General features: G+C 41.0%; 1 long non-coding RNA gene across 1 annotated transcript in view; it reads right to left on the reverse strand.

Annotated features, from left to right (window-relative positions):
• Window positions 1–2359: 2359 nt before the first annotated feature.
• The window catches only part of LOC120033669, an 86871-nt gene continuing 67553 nt past the window's right edge, over window positions 2360–21677 (reverse strand). The window contains exon 3 of the long non-coding RNA XR_005473981.1: window positions 2360–2455. This is a non-coding gene — a long non-coding RNA (uncharacterized LOC120033669). The remainder of the gene's footprint in view (window positions 2456–21677) is intronic.

Here is a 21677-nt window from a genome sequence, read left to right on the forward strand (position 1 = left end):
TCTGACACCGCCTGGTATAGAGGTCCTGGATGATTTATCAATAAGCACATGATTTATGTAAGTCATATACATCGTCAAAGATGACCATTAACATATGAGACGGCAACTTGTTTCAGATCGCATAATGCATCATCAAGTCCATTACAGGACAGTTTCCCGGACTATGCCAGATTATGCTGTAAACTTACTCCTGTACATAAAAGCACTTTCAAGGAGAATCTCCATTGAACATCAGGTTTAATCTGGGTCCGGGAAACCAGCCGTAAATCTCCCAATCAAACTGCCATCCCTTAGAATCATGGTGAAATATATGAGGTACTCTAACTGCATGCCTTTGTCAGCATGTGAGACTGTGCATGTGTGTGTGTGCACGCGCACCCGTGTGCATGCGTATGCGTGTGTGTTTACACATTTCCTACAGCTCATTTCCCGTTCTGTATCCATGTTTCATAGGAAAGATCTGCCTAAAATAAACAATGGATTGGTGTACAGGCAATTAAATGAATTTATTACACTTTAGACTTTCAAAATCTAGATGTTTCAAAGGAACGTATCAGCATCCTGCATGTGTGGAACCCCTTTATGTTAATTTACGGTCAATTACCGTGAGACCCACGGAAATTCTCTTGACAATCACCGGCTGATGAAATTTTGTGACCGCCACAGCCCTATCCATGACTCATATACGTAATTAACATATCTGTCCAAATATAACCTATTCATTCGATCGCTTCACGTCGGTGATAGAGAGAGAATATATCTCTCTATCATTAGTTTATCTCCAGCTGTGAGTGCATGGTCCCTTGTTAACACAGTGGCACACGAAGGGTAGGTAAAATACCTCCTCTGCATTGTTATGCACTAAATAGACTGTGCCTGCGTCCCAAATGACACCCTATTCCCTTCACAGTGCAGTACTATTGACTAGAGCCTATGGGTAGTGCATCATAGAGGCAATGTAGGGTACCATTTGGTAAGCGGCCTCTGTTTACCAAACAGCTCTAGAACTTTGTTGCTGTCGTTGTACTCTGTGTAGGTCATATTTTAAAGATGCTATTAATCTTCTTTTTAATTATGGATATAATGTCATTGTATAAATCCGGATTAGATGCATAGATTGATGATTTTTTTTAATCCGCTGACAGGATGTGTGAGCATGTGTAATTAAGAGGAAGTGCACTTTTTTTTTTTTTAAGCTATAAAATAAACAAGACACATATATGTATGTGTGTGTGTGTGTGTGTGTGTGCGCGTGTGCGTGCGTGTGCGCGTGTGTGTAATTGTAGTGTTACTGGAGAGAAGAGAGCAGAGCGGTACATTCAGAAGCAGCAGCTGCTCTTCTTTTAATGAGGATTTGACAGGCTACAGTAGGTTATGTCGTCTGTATAAGGTTGGTCCACACCAGGCATGCAGGCCGTCAATCTCTTGCTACAGCCACAGGCAGACAGACAGACAGACACAGACAGACAAGACAAGATGATTTATGCATCCAAAATGGCACCCTATTTCCTGAGTGCACAACTTTTGACCGAAGCTCTATGGGTAGTACACTGTATAGGGAATAGGGTTCCATTTGGGACGCAAAAACGTGTTATATTTATGCTTGTCTCCATAAACGTTTCATGGACATTCTGGTTACAGAACCTTTCCTTGACACAAAGCCCGTTGCCATGGAGACCGACTGACAAAAAGCGACCGAGCAGCTTGTCCATTTAACTTTGAGAATCCCAATCTGTCCATCTTTGATTATGCATGTCACACTGACTGTCTGAAATCTGAAACTTCACTATCCCATTCCCTTGTCAGCTATAGAGAAGTAGTGTTTTTGTTCATATGGCTGGGGGAGAAAAACTATCTTCTGTAGCTTAACCCTTGTGTGGTGTTCATGTTTTTGTTATTCTCCCAATGTTCGCGGGTCTGATGGGCCCACAACATTATTGGGTTTTTCAAACAATACAGCCATAACAATTTAGGTAAAAATACTTAATACTTAGATGTTGACTTATATCAATTACAAGCAATATAGATAGCATACATGGTTACTATTGGCCATTTACCTCTGCTAGATCACATTTATCAATTAAAGCGCTATTTGTTTTTTGGGATCAAATTTGATTGTTGTAAACAAAAATCTATTATACTCAAGACATGGGTGGAATAAATCATGTTTATTTTTAACAAATATAAATGAAACAAGGTTTTCATCACTATTGATGTTTCTTGCTTTGAACTGAACAAATTGGGAGGAGAAATTTGACAGTATTTTATGGAAATTATAAATGAGCCCCATTGAACAAAAATTAAGGCCGGTCTACACACCACATGAGGGACAGAGTTTTACTGGTTGTGTGTTGCAAATGTATTTCGTGATCTTGATGCATGTGTACTGTGTCTTCCTGTCCTTCTTGGGTCCAGATACACCGCAGCGCTTCTTCTTGTTGCTCCCGGCTGCAATCTAGAATGATGAAAACACTTAGTTCGGGAATTTTACTAACATCTCACTCACATATATAGTTACAGCAGGTCAAGGTAGGAGAGTCAGAAACACACACATGCAACAACATCACTCAAATGTATTTCCGGTATTGGAGTTGTTGGTTCTGTGGGTCGGGCGGATGGGGCACCAGCATCCTCCTCCTGAATCCTCCTCTTTATGGCTGCAGAAGCTGGGGTCCTTGGGATATGTTGCCTCCTCTGGATTTGAGGTCTTATATATAGCTGACTGTATGTTATCTGAGTAGAACTCCCTCCCTCCCTAGGGAGCTAAGTAACCCAACTGGCTGAGTGAAAAATAACTCAACGTGTATTGTGTCCACTATTTGCCCAGCGCTCGGTTGTTTGTAACCCAGCATTTTTTGGGGAGTGCAATTACGATGGACCAGATTTGAAACCTGGACGGTTTTGCTTAGTACATGCACAGTATGCCTTTGCCATGAGTAATGTCTCCTTTGGGTGTAGTAGTAGAGGTTATTTGGCTAACACACATGAACTGTGAGAAGAGTGTGTATAACACAACTCTGTGTAAACATGAATACATTGTAACGGGTGTCGTCGTCAGATGAGGAATAATCGGACCAAAGCGCATTGTGTTAAGTGTTCATGCTTTTTATTTAAACGGAACACTATAACAAAATAACAAAGAGAATGAACGAAACCGAAACAGTCCTGTCAGGTGCAGAAACACAAAACAGAAAATAACTACCCACAAAACATAGGAGGGAAAACGCTACCTAAGTATGGTTCCCAATCAGAGACAACGATAGTCAGCTGTCCCTGATTGAGAACCATACCCGGCCAAAACAAAGAAATACAAAACATAGAAAAAGGAACATAGAATGCCCACCCAAATCACACCCTGACCAAACCAAAATAGAGACATAAAAAGCTCTCTAAGGTCAGGGTGTGACATAGATCAGGAGAAGACCAAGGCCTTCCATTGGAACTCCCAAAGGAGATCTAAAGAGAAGTCGTTGACATGTGATACTAATACACTAAACAAAAATATAAATATACAAAAATGTCAAAGATTTTACTGAGTTACTGTTCATGTAAGGAAATAAGTCAATTGAAATTAAATCATTAGGCTCTAAATCGATGGATTTCACATGACTGAGGATACAGATACGCATCTGTTGGGCACAGATACCTTAAAAAAAAGGTAGGGGCGTGGATCAGAGAACCAGTCAATATCTGGTGTGACCACCATTTGCTTACAGTTTTTTTGGATTGCTTACACACTAAAATTAAAAGTAGTGCACTATTAGCAAAACCTTACACTCAAGAAGCAAAACATCAGCCCATATTTGCACAACTATAAGCACATTGTCAACCTCACACTTGTTGCAAAACTCTACACACAGTGATTTGCAAAACACTAAACACACTTAACATACATTACACACAAAAATCTATCATGAAGTCACGTCCTTGCAATACCAAAGCACTGACTGTCAAATTACCACACCGTCCAACCAATTGGTTCAACACAGTCATCAGGTGTGCAAACACTCGTTTGCTTAATTGTAGACAAACCAATCAGGTGTAAAAGCACTATAAAAAGCAGCAGGTGAGTTCATCGGTCTTCAAGCCCAATGGAAAGAGTCAGAGAAAGAGTAAGACAAGGAGGACGAGGAGAACGAGGAGGACGAGGAGGAGAACGAGGAGGACGAGGAGGAGAACGAGGAGGACGAGGAGGAGAACGAGGAGGACGAGGAGAAGGAGGAGGAGGAGGAAGGGGAGGAAGAGGAAGAGGAAGACAAGAAGGTGCTCAAAGAGGACCGAATCTGACAAATGAGATCCGCGCAACACTGGTTGACCACGTTGTCAAACACGGCCTGACGCTGAGGGAGGCTGGACTGCGAGTACAGCCAAATGTAAGCCGATATACAGTGGCAAGTGTGATGAGAACATTTCGACTGGAAAATAGGTATTGTAAAAATATCATCATATCAAAAACATCTGCACGGTTTCAGTAACTGCTTACAGTACTGTATTCTATGCACTATCAGCACTTCTGTTACCTTTTCCTGTGAAATTACTGTACTATTGTATACTGTTTTTTTTTCTACATAGGATTGAGGGTCAGGGACGACAAGGGGGAATGCCTCCTATGTTCACAGAACAGCAAGAGAGGGAGATAGTAAACATGGTTTTGGCCAACAATGCTATAACACTCAAGCAGCTCCAAGCTAACATTGTCAATAACCACGCCATTTTCAACGATATCCATCAGGTCTCAACATCAACACTGGCACGCATCCTAAAAAAAAACATATTCAAATGAAGCAAATTTATCGAGTGCCTTTCGAGCGCAATTCCGAAAGGGTGAACCGACTGCGGCATGATTATGCAGAGGTATGTACTCACTTTAGCAGTGTGATCTTGCATACTGTCTCATAATCTTTTACTGTACTGTAATATGTATACTAGATCTACACTGAACTACACAATTTTGCCTGACACTGTTTTTCAGAGAGTTTTACGAATGGATGGAGAGGAGATCCAGCATGAGTTCATTTACGTAGATGAGGCTGGGTTCAACCTGACGAGAACACGAAGGAGGGGAAGAAACATCATTGGCCACAGGGCTATAGTCAATGTCCCAGGGCAACGTGGGGGTAATATAACACTCTGTGCAGCCATTACACAGAATGGGGTCCTCCACCGCCATGCCCATATGGGCCCTTACAACACAGCACTCATACTTACATTCTTGGACCAAATGCACAACATAACAGCAGCAAATCAAATCGATCATATGCAATACATTGTTGTCTGGGACAATGTGTCTTTCCACCGTTCTGCTCTGGTTCAGAACTGGTTTCAGCAACATCCACATTTCACCGTCCTATATCTTCCACCATACTCTCCATTCCTCAACCCTATAGAAGAGTTTTTCTCGGCATGGCGGTGGAAGGTATATGATCTCCGTCTCCAGGCTGAGGTACCCCTCATCCAAGCCATGGAGGAGGCCTGTGACCAGATGGAGGTAGCAGCAATGCAAGGATGGATTCGTCATTCAAGACGATTCTTTCCAAGGTGTCTTGCTAATGACAACATTGCCTGCGATGTTGATGAAATTCTCTGGCCAGATCCAGCTAGGCGAAGAGACAATGTCTAGTTATTTTTATTGATTTTTTTGGAACTTACAATACGTAAAGTGACGTTTCGTTACAGTATTATGAATCTCCATGTCAACATTTTGGGCGTGTTGAGAAATAAATGAGTTTCTTCAGTCTGCAACATTGGTCTTGTGTAGTGTTTGGTGAATTTACATTATATTTGTACTTTGTTGATAGTAGCCTACTCTAATCATAGGGAAGTAGAAGTGCTAAAAGTGTTTTAGGTTTATCACAGCAGAGTGTAACTCGTGCAAACAGATTATAGTAACGTGAAACGTGTGTGTTTCATATGGTAACAAAGTGTGGTTTTTAAAAAGAAGTGTATAGTTTTTACAAGTGTTTAATTTTGCAAAGGATCTGTAGTGTTTTGCTAATTGGGTGTGTGGTTGTGCTAATTGTGTGTAGTGTTTTGAAAACACGGGCCCTGTTTTGAAAATCGTGCAATCAAAAAAAACTGTAATGCAGCGCGACACATCTCCTTCACATATAGTTGATCACATATAGTTGATTGTGGCCTGTGGAATGTTGTCCCACACCTCTTCAATGGCTGTACGAAGTTGCTGGATATTGGCGGGAACTGGAACACGCTGTTGTACATGTCGAACCAGAGCATCCCAAACAGGCTCAATGGGTGACATCTCTTGTGAGTATACAGGCCATGGAAGAACTGGGACATTTTCAGCTTCCAGGAATTGTGTACAGATCCTAGCGACATGGGGCTGTGCGTTATCATGCTGAAACATGAGGTGATGGCGGCGGATGAATGGCACGACAATGGCCTCAGGATCTTTTCACAGTATCTCTGTGCATTCAAATTGCCATCGCTAAAATGCAATTGTGTTCGTTGTCCGTAGCTTATGCCTACCCATACCATAACCGCACCACCACTATGGGGCACTCTGTTCACAACGTTGACGTCTGCTAACTGCTCGCCCACACAACGCCAGACATGATGTCTGACATCTGCTTGGTACAGTTGAAACCGGGATTCATCCGTTAACTTCTTATGGCTGCAGGGGCAGTATTGAGTAGCTTGGATGAAAGGTGCCCAGAGGTGCCCAGAGTAAACGGTCTGCTCCTCAGTCCCAGTTGCTAATATATGCATATTATTATTAGTAATGGATAGAAAACAATCTGAAGTTTCTAAAACTGTTTGAATGATGTCTGTGAGTATAACAGAACTCATATGGCAGGCAAAAACCTGAGAAGAAATCCAAACAGGAAGTGGGAAAGCTGAGGTTGGTTGATTTTCAACTCATCGCCTATTGACTACACAGTAGGATATGGATCTGTTTGCACTTCCTACGGCTTCCACTAGATGTCAACAGTCTGTAGAACCTTGAATGAGGCTCCTACTGTGATGTGGAGCCGGATGGGAGCTGTTTGAGTCAGTGGTCTGGCAGAGAGCCAGGTCCTGGTCAGGCGCATTTCACATGATAGCGACCTGCGTTCCATTGCTTCTCTACAGACAAAGGAATTCTCCGGTTGGAACGTTATTGAATATTTATGATAACAACATCCTAAAGATTGATTCTATACTTAGTTTGACAAGTTTCTTTGAGCTGTAATATAACTTTTTGAAGTTTTCGGACCTGCACGAGCGTTTGGATATGTGTACTAAACGTGCTAACAAAAGTAGCTACTTGGACATAAATAATGGCCATTATCGAACAAAACAACAATTTATTGTGGAACTAGGATTCCTGGGAGTGCATTCTGATGAAGATCGTCAAAGGTAAGGGTATATTTATAATGTAATTTCTGATTTCTGTTAACTCCAACATGGCGGATAATTTTATTTTATTTTCTGAGCGCCGTCTCAGATTATTGCATGGTTTGCTTTTTCCGTAAAGTTTTTTTGAAATCTGACACAGCGGTTGCATTAAGAACAAGTGTATCTTTAATTCTATGTAAAACATTTATCTTTCATCAAAGTTTATGATGAGTATTTATGTTATTTGACGTGGCTCTCTGCAATTTCCCTGGATATTTTGGAGGCATTTCTGAACATGGCGCCAATGTAAACTGAGGTTTTTGGATATAAATATTAACTTTATCGAACAAAACATATATGTATTGTGTAACATGAAGTCCTATGAGTGTCATCTGATGAAGATCATCAAAGGTTAGTGATTAATTTTATCTCTATTTCTGCTTTTTGTGACTCCTGTCTTTGGCTGAAAAATGGCTGTGTTTTTCTGTGATTTTGCGGTGACCTAACATAGTCGTTTGTGGTGCTTTCGCTGTAAAGCCTATTTGAAATCGGACACTTTGGTGGGATTAACAACAAGATTACCTTTCAAATGGTATAAGATACATGTATGTTTGAGGAATTTTAATTATGAGATTTCTGTTGTTTGAATTTGGCGCCCTGCACTTTCACTGGTTGTTGTCATATCATCCCGTTAACGGTATTGCAGCCATAAGAAGTTTTAAGAGAACACTTCTCCAGCATGCCAGTGGCCATCAAAGGTGAGCATTTGCCCACTGAAGTTGGTTACAATGCCAAACTGCAGTCAAGTCAAGCCCCGGGTGAGGACGACGACCACGCAGATGAGCTTCCCTGAGACCATTCATGACAGTTTGACAGTGATGCCGGTTGGACGTAGTGCCAAATTCTTTAAAACGACATTGAAGGCAGCGGTAGAGAAATGAACATTACAATAGGTAGAGACATGAACATTACATTCTCTGCCAACAGCTCTGGTGGACATTCCTGCAGTCAGTTATGCCAATTGCACACTCCCTCAAAACTTGAGACATCCGCGGTTATTGTGTTGTGTGACAAAACTGCACATTTTAGAGTGGCCTTTTATTGTCCCCAGCACAAGGTGTACGTGTGTAATGACCATGCTGTTTAATCAGCTTCATGGTATGCCACACCTGTCAGGTGGATGGATTATTTTGGCAAAGGAGAAATGTTCACTAACAGGGACGTAAACAAATTTGTGCACATTTTAGAGAAATACGCTTTTTCTTTGTGCGTATGGAGCATTTCTGTGATCTTTATTTCAGCTCATGAAACATGGGACCAACACTACTGGTGGGCGTCATCCCAAACTCAAGAGATTTGGGATGAAGCTGTGCAAATACCAAACTCAGCATTTTATTCAAAGGAGGAACCAATTCAATGGGGGAAATGGGAATATTGTTTTAAAGTCTTGTTTTTACAAAGTGCAGCCATTGGTGTTTTTAATTAGTAGACATTAGCGTATTTCTGCCTGATAAGGCGTCGGGACACAGCTGGGTAAAATGTTGAATGGTTCTGTATGGAAGAAATCCAGGGGAAGGTCAGAGAGGACTCAGAGGCACCGAGACATCAAGGCAAAAATCCAAAATTAACTGACTGCGCATCTCAAATTCCATTGAAAAGAGTCATTTATTTTCCCCCTCAATAAAGCAACGAGCTGGAAGATAATTACCTAAAGCACCTAACACAAGCCCCTGAGATGAATGCATACATTAATTGTTTTTGAATTAGCTGAAAATGATCTTTATATGAAAAAATGCAATGCGGCAGAATGTAATTGTGTGATCATGAAAGGAATATATAAAATGTTCTCTTTTTTAACTGAGGTTACAGATAAAAGGTTTACAACAGGACTGTTCAAGTGTAGCTTTTTGTAGCGTACAATAGACCAGTAATGATAAACTGAATACGTAGAATTGAGATGTACTGAAGGCTACTTAGAAAGGGGAGTTGAAAACTCACCAAGTGCATCACAGCATTGGAGTATATACTTTATCTACATTATCTGTACATTATGTACAGGACCCATAGTCCATAGACCAGGGCTGTTGTCAACACTAGTGCAATATATACTGTAGGGAATAGGGTGCCTTTTGGGATACACTTAATAATTTATCAGCCATTACACTCCAGCCAGACTAATTTTTTTTAACGTCAGCAAACAGTATAGACTGCATTTATATTTTTTGTTGCATTGCCTCCAGGAATTTCATGAATTCAAAGTGAAAGGAAATGCCAAGTAAATAACCTGAATGGCTTTTTATTCACAGTGAAAAAGATCAGACAGATCAGAAGAGAAAAGGGAATCATAGCTAAGCTTCTCCCTGGGCTTTGGTTGTAAATGTTCACCTCTCCTCTCCCCTCTTTGACAAGGTTGCAGCCTGTGTGTGTGTGTGTGTGTGTGTGTGTGTGTGTGTGTGTGTGTGTGTGTGTGTGTGTGTGTGTGTGTGTGTGTGTGTGTGTGGGTGTGTGGGTGTCTGTGCTTGTGTGGTTGCAGCCAGGTAGCTGGCATCTCACAGCAGGCAACAGGAGTAAAATGAATAGCAGCATCTCCAACCTAGCCTCTCCCCCTCCAAGCCCTCCCCATATTATGTGAGTGTGCTGTGCATTAGGTATTGCAGCAGCAGGACGGGGATAATTACCACAATCAGACGCGAAGCGCATCAATCTCAGGTGAGCCACGGGGAGTAAATGAAGCAGAAAGAGGGGGAGGGGGGTGGAGAGAGGAAGCGAAACCCCACTCAGGGGGAGAAGTACGTAGTTGTGAGCACCCCGGTTGTTCGTCGCCTCTCAAATTCTCTGACATTTGCTGTCAGAAATTTGCCACTCGCAGAATTAATCACACAGATAGAAAATCTATTTATCTACACATCCATCCATCCATCTTTCTCTCTCTCTCTCTTTGCATTTTTCTCTCTCTTTTCATTTCACACCCCTCCCTCTCTCATATCTATTACATGGTCTAGGTAAAACATCACGCTGAGTCTCTCACTATGACAGGAGGAATGTTCCGGAGTGCTGTTATTATTCCGGAATTCCTGGAGTGACATTTCACAGTGACACGCTATGACATTCAACCTTTTAAAAGTCCAGCAGCCTGCTGTGCATAATAGTATGATCCTTCTCATCATGACAGTAAAGGCTCAAAGACAGACAGTCATGTACTGACCAGATTCCCACAACACAGCTGAGACAGAGGGCTAGCCCACTTTTAGGCCTGTTTCGGATGGCATACGTCTGTGTCTGCATATTTCCTCTGCCTCAGGACTCATCACTCTCTTTCCACCACAGCGATCTGCTGAGTAAGAGAAACTGCAAAGTTACCGAGCTGATTATCCCACTGGTAAAACCACTGTTTCAAAATAGAAGGAATCACCAACACTACAAATGGATTATCCTTATGGAAATGAAGCCACTTTTCCAAGTTTATAATGCCTCGAGCAACAACTTCACCCCCTATTGTTATAAAGCTGGCGAGAGACCAGAGCCCTATACTACAAATGTAGTTTGAGGAGTTAGCCAGGTAACTTTGGTCAACTCTGAGTTCAAGCTGGGATAACCAGTAACACGAAAGTGGCTCACCTTTTAGCCAGGTTAATTTCTATGGCAACGAATCCTTCAGATCTAATCTAACTTGCTCCGGGGCAGGCTAACTCTGTGCTAACTCTATTTATCATTGAATTAAGTGTCTGAGCCGAGAGTTGAGGACCAATGAAAACAGATTCCCTCCCGCTAGCAAAGAAAGTCATCATCCACTTCATTTGAATATATTATTCATCAAATATACTATTAGTCAAATGTTGTTGTGTGTTAAAAAATAGTCATGTCAAAATACCTATCACATTACACATTTAGTAATGACAAATTCTTTTGAAACTTCACGCAAAGTAAAACTTTTGCATAACTTAATACAAATATTTTATTGTTAAGAGTGGGAAAAAGTATGCTTGTGCATTGATAATCATAGCAAAGCCGAGCAAAGATCAAGACAGCTGAATTTACAAGATAACTTTTCCTCATTTTGATTTTGGCACATCTGAAAATGTGGCACTGACTTGCCCATGGATTGACGTTTCAGCATTGTCATAATGAAGAGTTCAGGGTTCAACTAGCCACATACGACATGCATCGCGCAGTTACAACCCCGCTAGAGTTAGCCGCAGGTGGACGAGCAATATCCACCGTCGTGGTATGGATGAAGCCTAAACTAGAATGGGAAGCTAACTTTAGAAACCCCTGAGTAGATGTAGCTTCCTTTGTAGCATACCCCTCAGGCTGTAAGGAAATGTTTGTGTTTAGGTATGAGCAAGTTTTGTATGAGGTAAATATCTAGTACATTTAGGGACTATTCCTCCCATCCCTTATAATGTCTGCGTCCCAGATGCAACCCTATTCCCTATATAGTGCACTACTTTTTGTCACATGAGTTGACGCTGGAGAGACGAAGCAGGTACGGGGAGTGAAACATTTAATAAAGAACGGACATGGAACGAGACAGGAACAACGTCAGCATACAAGAAAACAAAGACAAAAAACAATCAATGCAGAAGCGGGGAACAGAGCTGGGGAACTGACAAATAAAGGGGAGGTAATAACAGGTGATGAGTGAGTCCAGGTGAGTCCAGAATTGCTGATTCACGTGACGAGGGAAGGCAATGGATAATAGGAGTGCATGATTCAGGGCAGCCTGGCGCCCTCAAGCGCCGGGGGGGAGCAGGAGCAGACGTTACATTTTTGACCTGAGTAGTGCACTTCTATTTTTTTATTTAACCTTTATTTAACCAGGTAGGCCAGTTGAGAACAAGTTCTCATTTACAACTGCGACCTGGCCAAGAAAAAGCAAAGCAGTCCGACAAAAACAACAACACAGTGTTACACATGGGATCAACAAACGTACAGTCAGTAACACAATAGAAAAATCTGTATAGAGTGTGTGCAAATGAAGTAAGGAGGTAAGGCAATAAATAGGCCAATAGCGGCAAAGTAATTACAATTTAGCAATTTACACTGGAGTGATATATGTGCAGATGAGGATGTGCAAGTAGAAATACTGGTGTGCGAAAGAGCAGAGAAACAAAAACACATATGGGGATGAGGTAGGTAGTTGGTTGGATGAGCTGTTTACAGGTGGGCTGTGTACAGCTATATAGGGAATACAGTAGTATGCCATTTGGGATGCAAACAAGACCTCATACTCCACAAAACATCACAGGACATGTCTGTTTGGCAGAGAGATTAGAGGAGGTTGGATGAAGAGTAGAGTGCGACAGAGGAAGAGACAGAGCCCCATCCCAGTAGTGATAAGACTGGAGAAGAGAGGAAAAGAGAGCCACAGATCCATCCCTATCCCAGCAGTGATGCACAGAGCCCCTCTGGGACAGGGTTGGTTTATATGGCCCACTCCACTCCCTCTCCCTCTCCTCTCTCTGTTGTGATGGGTGAGGTTGATGGTGAGGAGAGAAATGGGATCAGCACAGCAGCAAGGCTGGGTTATCCTCCCCAAAGCCTCACGGACTACGAGCTTATTAGAAGGCCCATTATTACCAGAGGGGTACACACACACACACACACAAAAAAAGTATATTAATGTACAAATTACCTCAACTAACCTGTAGGCACAGTGACTCAGTACCGGTACCCCTTGTATATAGCCTCATTATTGTTATTTTATTGTGTTACTTTTTATAATCTTTTACCTTAGTGTATTTGGTAAATATTTTCTTAACTCTTCTTGAACTGCACTGTTGGTTAAGGGCTTGTAAGTAAACATTTCACGGTAAGGTCTACACTTGTTGTATTCGGCACATGTGACAAATAAAGTTTGATTTGATTTGATATTCCCACCCAAATACACACACACTGCGGGGAAGTGGAAACCCTCACATGACACCCTGTGTTCCTGCCAGGGTACCTGGTTGTGGTCGTGCCATTTGAGGGCCACTCGAGATTTGCTCAACTAGGAGCTGTCTAATGGCTTAACAGGGCTCTGGTCAAAAGTAGGACACTACATTATATAGGAAATAGAGTGCCATTTTGGAGGCAGCTCACGTCTAGTAATAATGATCATGTTTATGACAACAATGAATAACACACTGAAGAAGGAATTACGCCAAATGTGTGTGTGATTTTAATACTCTGGAGGAAACGCAGGAAAAGTGTATTTATTGCACTAAATATGAAGTCCTAATATATTATTGTCTTGATATTTTTTCTAGTATGAGCATGTAGATAAAGTACTATTGATTTGTTGCTGTGGCCTTAGTCATTTAGCAAGTAGTTTATAATATAGCACTATTTACTCTAGCCTATATTATGTGGTTGATTTGAGTTTCCCTTTCCCTATCGTCAGCTGTTTTGTGAATCTGGCATCATTATGGAAGCCCATTTAGGAACATATTTCCATGGAAATGCATGACTGTAACACTCTCTCCAGTTACAGAAGGACATCTATTAGTCTTAATGAGGAATCTGGCTAGAGTGTAATGGCTGATGCACATCTGAATGGGATAAATCATTAAGTGTATCTCAACCCTGGGCTGTGGACTGGGTCCTGGTCAAAAGTATTGTTCTTTGTATGGAATAGTGTGTCTTTTGAGATGCAACCATTGGACTAAATAGCTTTGCTTTAATGGATTCATGTTTATTTTTATTTGGTCGTCATTTTCTCAAGCTAAGCCTAACGTTTACGTTTCATGAAGCTATAGACCTACGGTGTCGCAATGCTGCTATTAAGAATGCTGGCTGGTGGAAAAAATGTATTTACTTGTTCAGTAATTACAGTGGTAAATTCAAACACGGCAGATTGTAAAATGAACTTTCGATGCAACAGCAAACGAATTAGTAATGCATTTCCAGGACCACCAATACGTAAAATGTATGCATGCAGGATAAACGTGTCTGCTAAGTGGCATATATTATTAAAATACAATTGTCCTGTAGGCCTATAGCCTCCCTTAGCCCTCCTCGCACTCTCTCAAAGCTTGGATACGCCGAGTCAATATTCACGTAATAATAAGGAATTCCCCTCGACCATGCACACAAATTGGGGGGGGGGGGAATATTATTTCCTATTGACCCCCATTGTAAAAGAGACAACGTCGTAGTATATTTTTTGTTATAGATAAATAACAAAATATACCGAGAAGTTGCTGTGTTGTAAAATGTACATGTAACCAGGACAAAAATCCGGACCTACGGTTGGCAATGAGCACACATAGGGAAATAGAGGCTGCGAGAAGAGCCCTGTGTCTACATGCTATGTGGTGTGGTAGAGTGGGAAATGTGGGGACCCGTTGTCCAAGCAGGCTACAAGTAGCTATGTGTATGGAACACATTTAATCACAGGTAAACCATTTAACTTGTTAAGTATAGTCTGTTTGTAACTTCACTCACTACTTGTAGCTGTATCGTCTGTTTGTTTGTGTTGTTGGTCTTGGCTAGCTTAATGTTCCGGTCAGAGAACTCTTTAGACGTGTTGTACTTTTCTTAAATGTAGTTTTGTAATTGACTAAAACAAGCAGAGCACAAGATAATTGCATTTGAAAAAGGTGTTGTATTTGCTGTGAGTGAATGGGGTAACCATGGTAACCTCAGGTTGTCTTCCACACAGGCGGGCGGGGCCGTGACGTTCTATCTAATATCCACTGGGACTGTAGAAAGTTTCTGATGCGTAAAACCAGTCTACTAATGCCAAATGATACAGTCAGCCCACCGTCAAAACAATAGCTTATTCTGGATTGTTTTATTACACAGACAATGCAGTCTACTAGCATATGTTTGGCTATATACAGTATTTAGCTGGTAGACTATTTATATTACACATTGGAACACATTGGATTCCACGCTGTCAGGGCGATCCTTCTCATCACTCGTAGGCTTACCAGTGTTCACAGAAGGGGGGTTTCTCTAGTGAGCGCGGCTAGGTCTCTGGGAGAGGAGGACCGGCACTCTCACTAGACTAGAGGAACTGTCACTTTTCTTGATTGGGAGTAAGAAGAGGATGAGCAAGGCCACTGTCATTGCTGGGCCTGGGAAGTGAGGCCTCTGTCAGGACTGCTAGTGCTGGCTGCTGCATAAGTAGGCCTATAGCTTCCACCTGCGATGGTGTTTCGTCAGTCGAGGACGAGGTGGTAGTTTAGCTAATGTTGTTATCTTCGGTAATTTGGCACAAGCTTCATCCGATAAAGCTTTTTTTGCGGCGTTCTTATTCACCACTTGGTCTTGCCTTTTGTTTATCCATCTTGAGCCACGCACTCACTCTCCTGTACGACCTGATTCACCCAGCTTTTTTAAACTTGATAGCCAATTAGGTGAAGAGGCCGAGGCAGGCTGCCGCCAACACAGTCGAGAAATAGGCTAATTAGATGCATGAAAACTATATTGTCTGCCTGAGTCACCTACTACCCATGTAAATTGGACAACACAAACACTTTGCTTGCTACATGTTGAAAATAAAAAGGAGGATTACTGTCAAAATGATTTATACTTCAAAACACATAAACTTTGGCATACAGTGCCTTCAGAAAGTATTCACACCCCTTGACTTTCCACATTTTGTTGTGTTACAGCCTGAATTTAAAGTTGATTAAATTCTGATTTGATTGATTTTGCGTCACTTATCTACACACAGTACCCCATAATGTCAAAGTGGAATTTTGTTTGTCTACATTTTTTGACATTTGGCCACCTCTCCTTCCAGTTCTCTGCTGCCAATGACTGGAACGAACTACAAAAATCTCTGAAACTGGAAACACTTTTCTCCCTCACTAGCTTTAAGCACCAGCTGTCAGAGCAGCTGACAGATTACTGCACCTGTACATAGCCAATCTATAATTTAGCCCAAACAACTACCTCTTTCCCTACTGTATTTATTTATTTATTTTGCTCCTTTGCACCCCATTATTTCTATCTCTACTTTGCACATTCTACCACTGCAAATTAACCATTCCAGTGTTTTACTTGCTATATTGTATTTACTTAGCCACCATGGCCTTTTTTTTGCCTTCACCTCCCTTATCTCACCCCTCACCTATATGTATATAGACTTATTTTTCTACTGTATTATTGACTGTATGTTTGTTTTACTCCATGTGTAACTCTGTGTTTTTGTATGTGTCGAACTGCTTTGCTTTATCTTGGCCAGGTCGCAATTGTAAATGAGAACTTGTTCTCAACTTGCATACCTGGTTAAATAAAATAAATAAATAAACATTTCTATAACATGAAAAGCTGAAATGTCTTGAGTCAATAAGTATTCAACCTCTTTGTTAGATTAAGGTAAGCGTAAATAAGTTAACGAGTAAAAATGTACTTAACAAATCACATAATAAGTTGCATGGACTCATTCTGCGTTCAATAATAGTGGTTAACATGATCACCCCATCTCTGTACCCCACACATACAATTATCTGTTAAGTCCCTCAATTCAGTAGTGAATTTATACTAGTGAACAGATTCAGTAGTGAACAGATTCAACCACAAAGACCAGGGAGGTTTTTTAATGTAAAGAATGGCACCGATTGGAAAATGTGTTTAGAAAAAAGCAGATGCTGAATATCCCTTCGAGCATGGTGAAGTTATTAAATAGGCTTTGGATGATGTATCGATAGACCAAGTCACTACAAAGATACAGGCGTCCTTCCTAACTCAGTTGCCGGAGAGGATGGATTTCACCATGAGGCCAATGGTGATTTAAAAAGTTTCATTTTACCTTTATTTAACTAGGCAAGTCAGTTCAGAACAAATTCTTATTTTCAATGACGGCCTAGGAACAGTGGTCAGGGACAGAACGACAGATTTTTACCTTGTCAGCTCAGGGATTTGATCTTGCAACCTTTCGGTTACAAGTCCACCACTAGTGGCCTAGTGGTTGTTATATGATATATATATAATATAATTTTATATAATTTTTGGGGATAAAAAGAAAAGGAATACAGCTAAGCACAGGCAAAATTCTAGAGAAAAACCTGGTTCAGTCTTCTTCCCAACAGACACTGGGAGATTCATTCATCTTTCAGGAGGACAATAACCTAAAACACAAGGCCAAATATACACTGGAATTGCTTACCAAGATGACATTGAATGTTCCTGAGTGGCCTAGTTACAGTTTGACTTAAATTGGCATTGCAAATTCTATGGCAAAACTTGAACATGTACTGTCTTTCTAGCAAGGATCAACAACCAACTTGACAGAATTTGAAGAATTTAAAAAAGAATAATGGGCAAATATTGTACAATCCAGATATGTAAAGCTCTTCCCCAAAAAGACTCAAAGCTGTAATCGCTGCCAATGATTTATCCCATTCAGATGTGCATCAGCCATTACACTCTAGCCAGATTCCTCATTAAGACTAATAGATGTCCTTCTGTAACTGGAGAGAGTGTTACAGTTATGCATTTCCATGGAAATATGTTCCTAAATGGGCTTCCATAATGATGCCAGATTCACAAAACAGCTGACGATAGGGAAAGGGAAACTCAAATCAACCACATAATATAGGCTAGAGTAAATAGTGCTATATTATAAACTGCATGTTAATGGGGGGTGGGGGGGTGTACATTAATTGTGTGTGTGCGTGTGTGTATGTGTGTGTACCCCTCTGGTAATAATGGGGACCTTCTAATAAGTTCGTAGCCCGTGAGGCTTTGGGGAGGATAACCCAGCCTTGCTGCTGTGCTGATCCAGTTTCCCTCCTCACCATCAACCTCACCCATCACAACAGAGAGAGGAGAGGGAGAGGGAGTGGATAGGGATGGAGCTGTGGCTCTCTTTTCCTCTCTTCTCCAGTCTTATCACTACTGGGATGGGGCTCTGTCTCTTCCTCTGTCGCACTCTACTCCTCATCCAACCTCCTCTAATCTCTCTGCCAAGTTTGAGTTCAAGGTGTCAGCTATCTCCAGGGGCTGCTGTTGCTTCAACTTGTGTAGTATATCCGTGATGTTGTTTCAACTGACTTACCTGCATAAATACCCTTATTAAAGCAACTCATATCTGAGTGAACAGCACATTAATCACACTACTCGCTCAGACATACTGACACATTGAAACATGTTCAGAGATTTGGATATGAGAATATATAGAATAAGGATAAACCGGAAATGAACTCAGTATAAGTTAATAATTTTGCATGATGTATTAAACCACCCAGACTCATCAAAGATACAGTAGTTCTTCTGAACTGAGCTGCAGGACAGGAAAGAAACTGTTTAGCGATGTCACCATGAGGCCATTGGTGATTTTAAAACAGCTACAGAGTTCAATGGCCGTGATGGGAGAAAACTGAGGATGGATCAACAACATTGTAGTGATTCCACAATAATGAAGGCACTGTAGGTGTGAGATGACGGGCGCATGGGCCCACAGAGCCGCTAGGCCCCCTCCCCCGCCTTGCGTGGGCTGTGGGGGTTTCTGCCATCCCAGTGAAGAATGCTCACACACTATACTGTGTTATCCAGGTAATGCAGAGGAGAGGATAACGCTTTGTTCACAAAAGTGTCTTGGAAATGTGCTGTTCCTTCAAGCCCCGGTCTTGTGTCCTTTAACAGTAGTGCGTTAAGGCGAGGCAAGGCCATGTTTGTGCTTCAACAAATGATGTCCCTAATTTTTTTTAAAGAACAAGAATATATGCCTGCCTCTGTTGGAAATTCAATAATGACTTCATCCACTTTGCCTTCTGTCTTGAGGATGTTGAATATGATTATAGTTTAAATCCACTCCAGATTGCCATTCACCCAGCTTTAAAAGGCTTCATCCTCTCAAATTGGTTGTGAGCAGTTGTGTGCAAAGAGGAGCACAGTGAATATATTGTTGAAAGTTTTTCTTGGAAAGGAAAAATAAATGAATAAATACATAATCATTTATTTAATATTATACAATTTTATTTTTCAGTCCCTGTCAGAAATGTTGTTTATTTCATCTCAATGACTTAATTAATTCTCTAATACCCAGCTTATTATACAGTGGGCCAAAAGTATTGGGACAGTGACACATTTTTTGTAGTTTTGGCTCTGTACTCCAGCACTTTGGATTTGAAATGATACAAATACTACAGTATGAGGTTAAAGTGCAGACTGTCAGCTTTAATTTGAGGGCATTATCATCTGTATCGGGTGAACCGTTACAGCACTTTTTGTACAAAGTCCCCCCATTTTAAGGGACCAAAAGTATTGGGACAAATTCACTTCTATGTGTATTAAAGTAGTCAAAGGTGTAGTATTTGGTCCCATATTCCAAGCACGCAATCATTACATCAAGCGTGTGACTCTACAAACTTGTTGGATGCATTTGCTGTTTGTTTTGGTTGTGTTTCACATTATTTTGTGCACAGTAGAAATGAATGGTAAATCATGTTTGTCATTTTGGAGTCACTTTTATTGTACATAAGAATATAATACGTTTCTAAACACTTCTACGGTAATGTGGACGCTACTATGATTATGGATAGTCCTGAATGAATTGTGAATAATGATGAGAAAGTTAGACACACAAATATCATACCCCCAAGACATGCTAGCCTCTCACCATTACATTAACAGGGGAAGTTAGCATTTTTGGAGGGGATATGACATTTGTGCTTCTGTGACTTTCTCACTCAACATTATCCACGATTCATTCAGGAAAATCCGTAATCATGGTAGAGTCCATTCACAGACTCCAAAACAATTTCTACGTCTGCTGAAAATGACCACATTTCCCCCCCCATCTCTATCTTAAACTCTGCATTGTAAGTAAGCATTTCACTGTATGTCTACACCTGTTGTTTACGAAGCATGTGCCAAATAACATTTGATTTGATTTGATTAACCCTCCTGTTGTGTTCGTTTCATGTGAATTCATTCTGTGTTCCCAGTCCAAAATGACCACACCGTTATAGCTGATTATAAATCCATAATAATACATATATTATCACCTTATGTTGTGTTGGATCTTTTTTATCAACTTAGGTTCTTGTGAACATTACAAGGTTTGAACTTCTATTTTTTATTTATGACCTGTAGGCCTCTTTGACCTGAGCTCATACAACTCGTTTTTGAGTAAATAAAGCATAATGTATGGATTATTTTGACTATAACAAATACTCGGATGAAATATGTTGTGCTATTTATCCCAGACTACTTAGTGTCAAATTTTAACAAGGACTCTCCTCCTCACCAGTGTCATGATCAAAGATATGATCAAGAGTCTCGCATACAGTATATCGTTTGGTCAATGTGCTGCCACAGAATGAATTGTGAGCAAGGCCCCAAAAAAGCTGTATATACCAGAGCTGTGAGAAAAGTTCTATATATTATTGAAACAATGTTGCGATTGTTTGTGATAATGCCAAAAGGTGTGGTTCCTGTGGGGGAAAGATTCTATTAGGGATTCTATTCTATCGTGGGGGTTGCCATGGAAGCCAAGAAGGGGAGTGAGGTGTGTGTGTGTGTGTGTGTGTGTTTAAACACATATGCATGTGGGTGTCTGGGAGAGGAAGTGTGTCCATCTGATGAATGAGAATGCGCCTGAACTCAATTTTATACACTATTTGTGGTCTCACCCATTCATTTCTAATGACCGGTCATTTTTGACCGGGAAACCACAGGTGTACAAACATTTAATGAAAATCATCCAAATGTATTTTGTGTGCTCAGATGCCCTGTGTGGACAAAGTCATGGAACCTTATGACAATCAGATTAAATGAACTACATTTTTCAGAGAGAAAACGTGTAAATCGGTCCAATTCGACCGGAACACAGCCGGAGGGTTAAGATCATTTTTTGTTGTGAATGCAACACTATTTTTGTGTAAATTGATTATTTGTCTAAAAACATGCATTTTCCCTGATTTGAGGACTCAGACTGGCAGCCGTCTGCAATGTTGTCGCCCGTGGACAATGTTCTGATAATGTCCCTCACCCTCTTCACGACTTCCCACCCACTCCTTTAGGTGATAATGATCCTTCCGTTGACGGAAGAAAATGTGAGTGATATCGCTCATGGCTGTCACTCTTCCTGTCAGCTATTGGCTGATTGGACGCCTCCAGGCATAATGAAACTCTATACTGGGTTTATTTCCAGTTTATCCTTATTCTATATATTCTCATATCCAGATGTTTTCAATATGTCAATATGTCTCAGCGAGAAGCGTGTCTAATGTGTTGTTCACTCAAATATGAGGTGTTTTAATAAGGGATATTTTTAGCTGGTAACTCAACATGTGATATACTATACCAGCTGAAGCAACAGCAGCCCCTGGAGGTAGCTGACACCTTGAACTCAAATCACAAGCGTTCCTCTTTTCCCTCTCTTTTTAGTGAACTTTCTCCTC

This window comes from Salvelinus namaycush, chromosome 40 (assembly GCF_016432855.1).
Source record: "Salvelinus namaycush isolate Seneca chromosome 40, SaNama_1.0, whole genome shotgun sequence".
Classification (NCBI taxonomy): domain Eukaryota; kingdom Metazoa; phylum Chordata; class Actinopteri; order Salmoniformes; family Salmonidae; genus Salvelinus; species Salvelinus namaycush.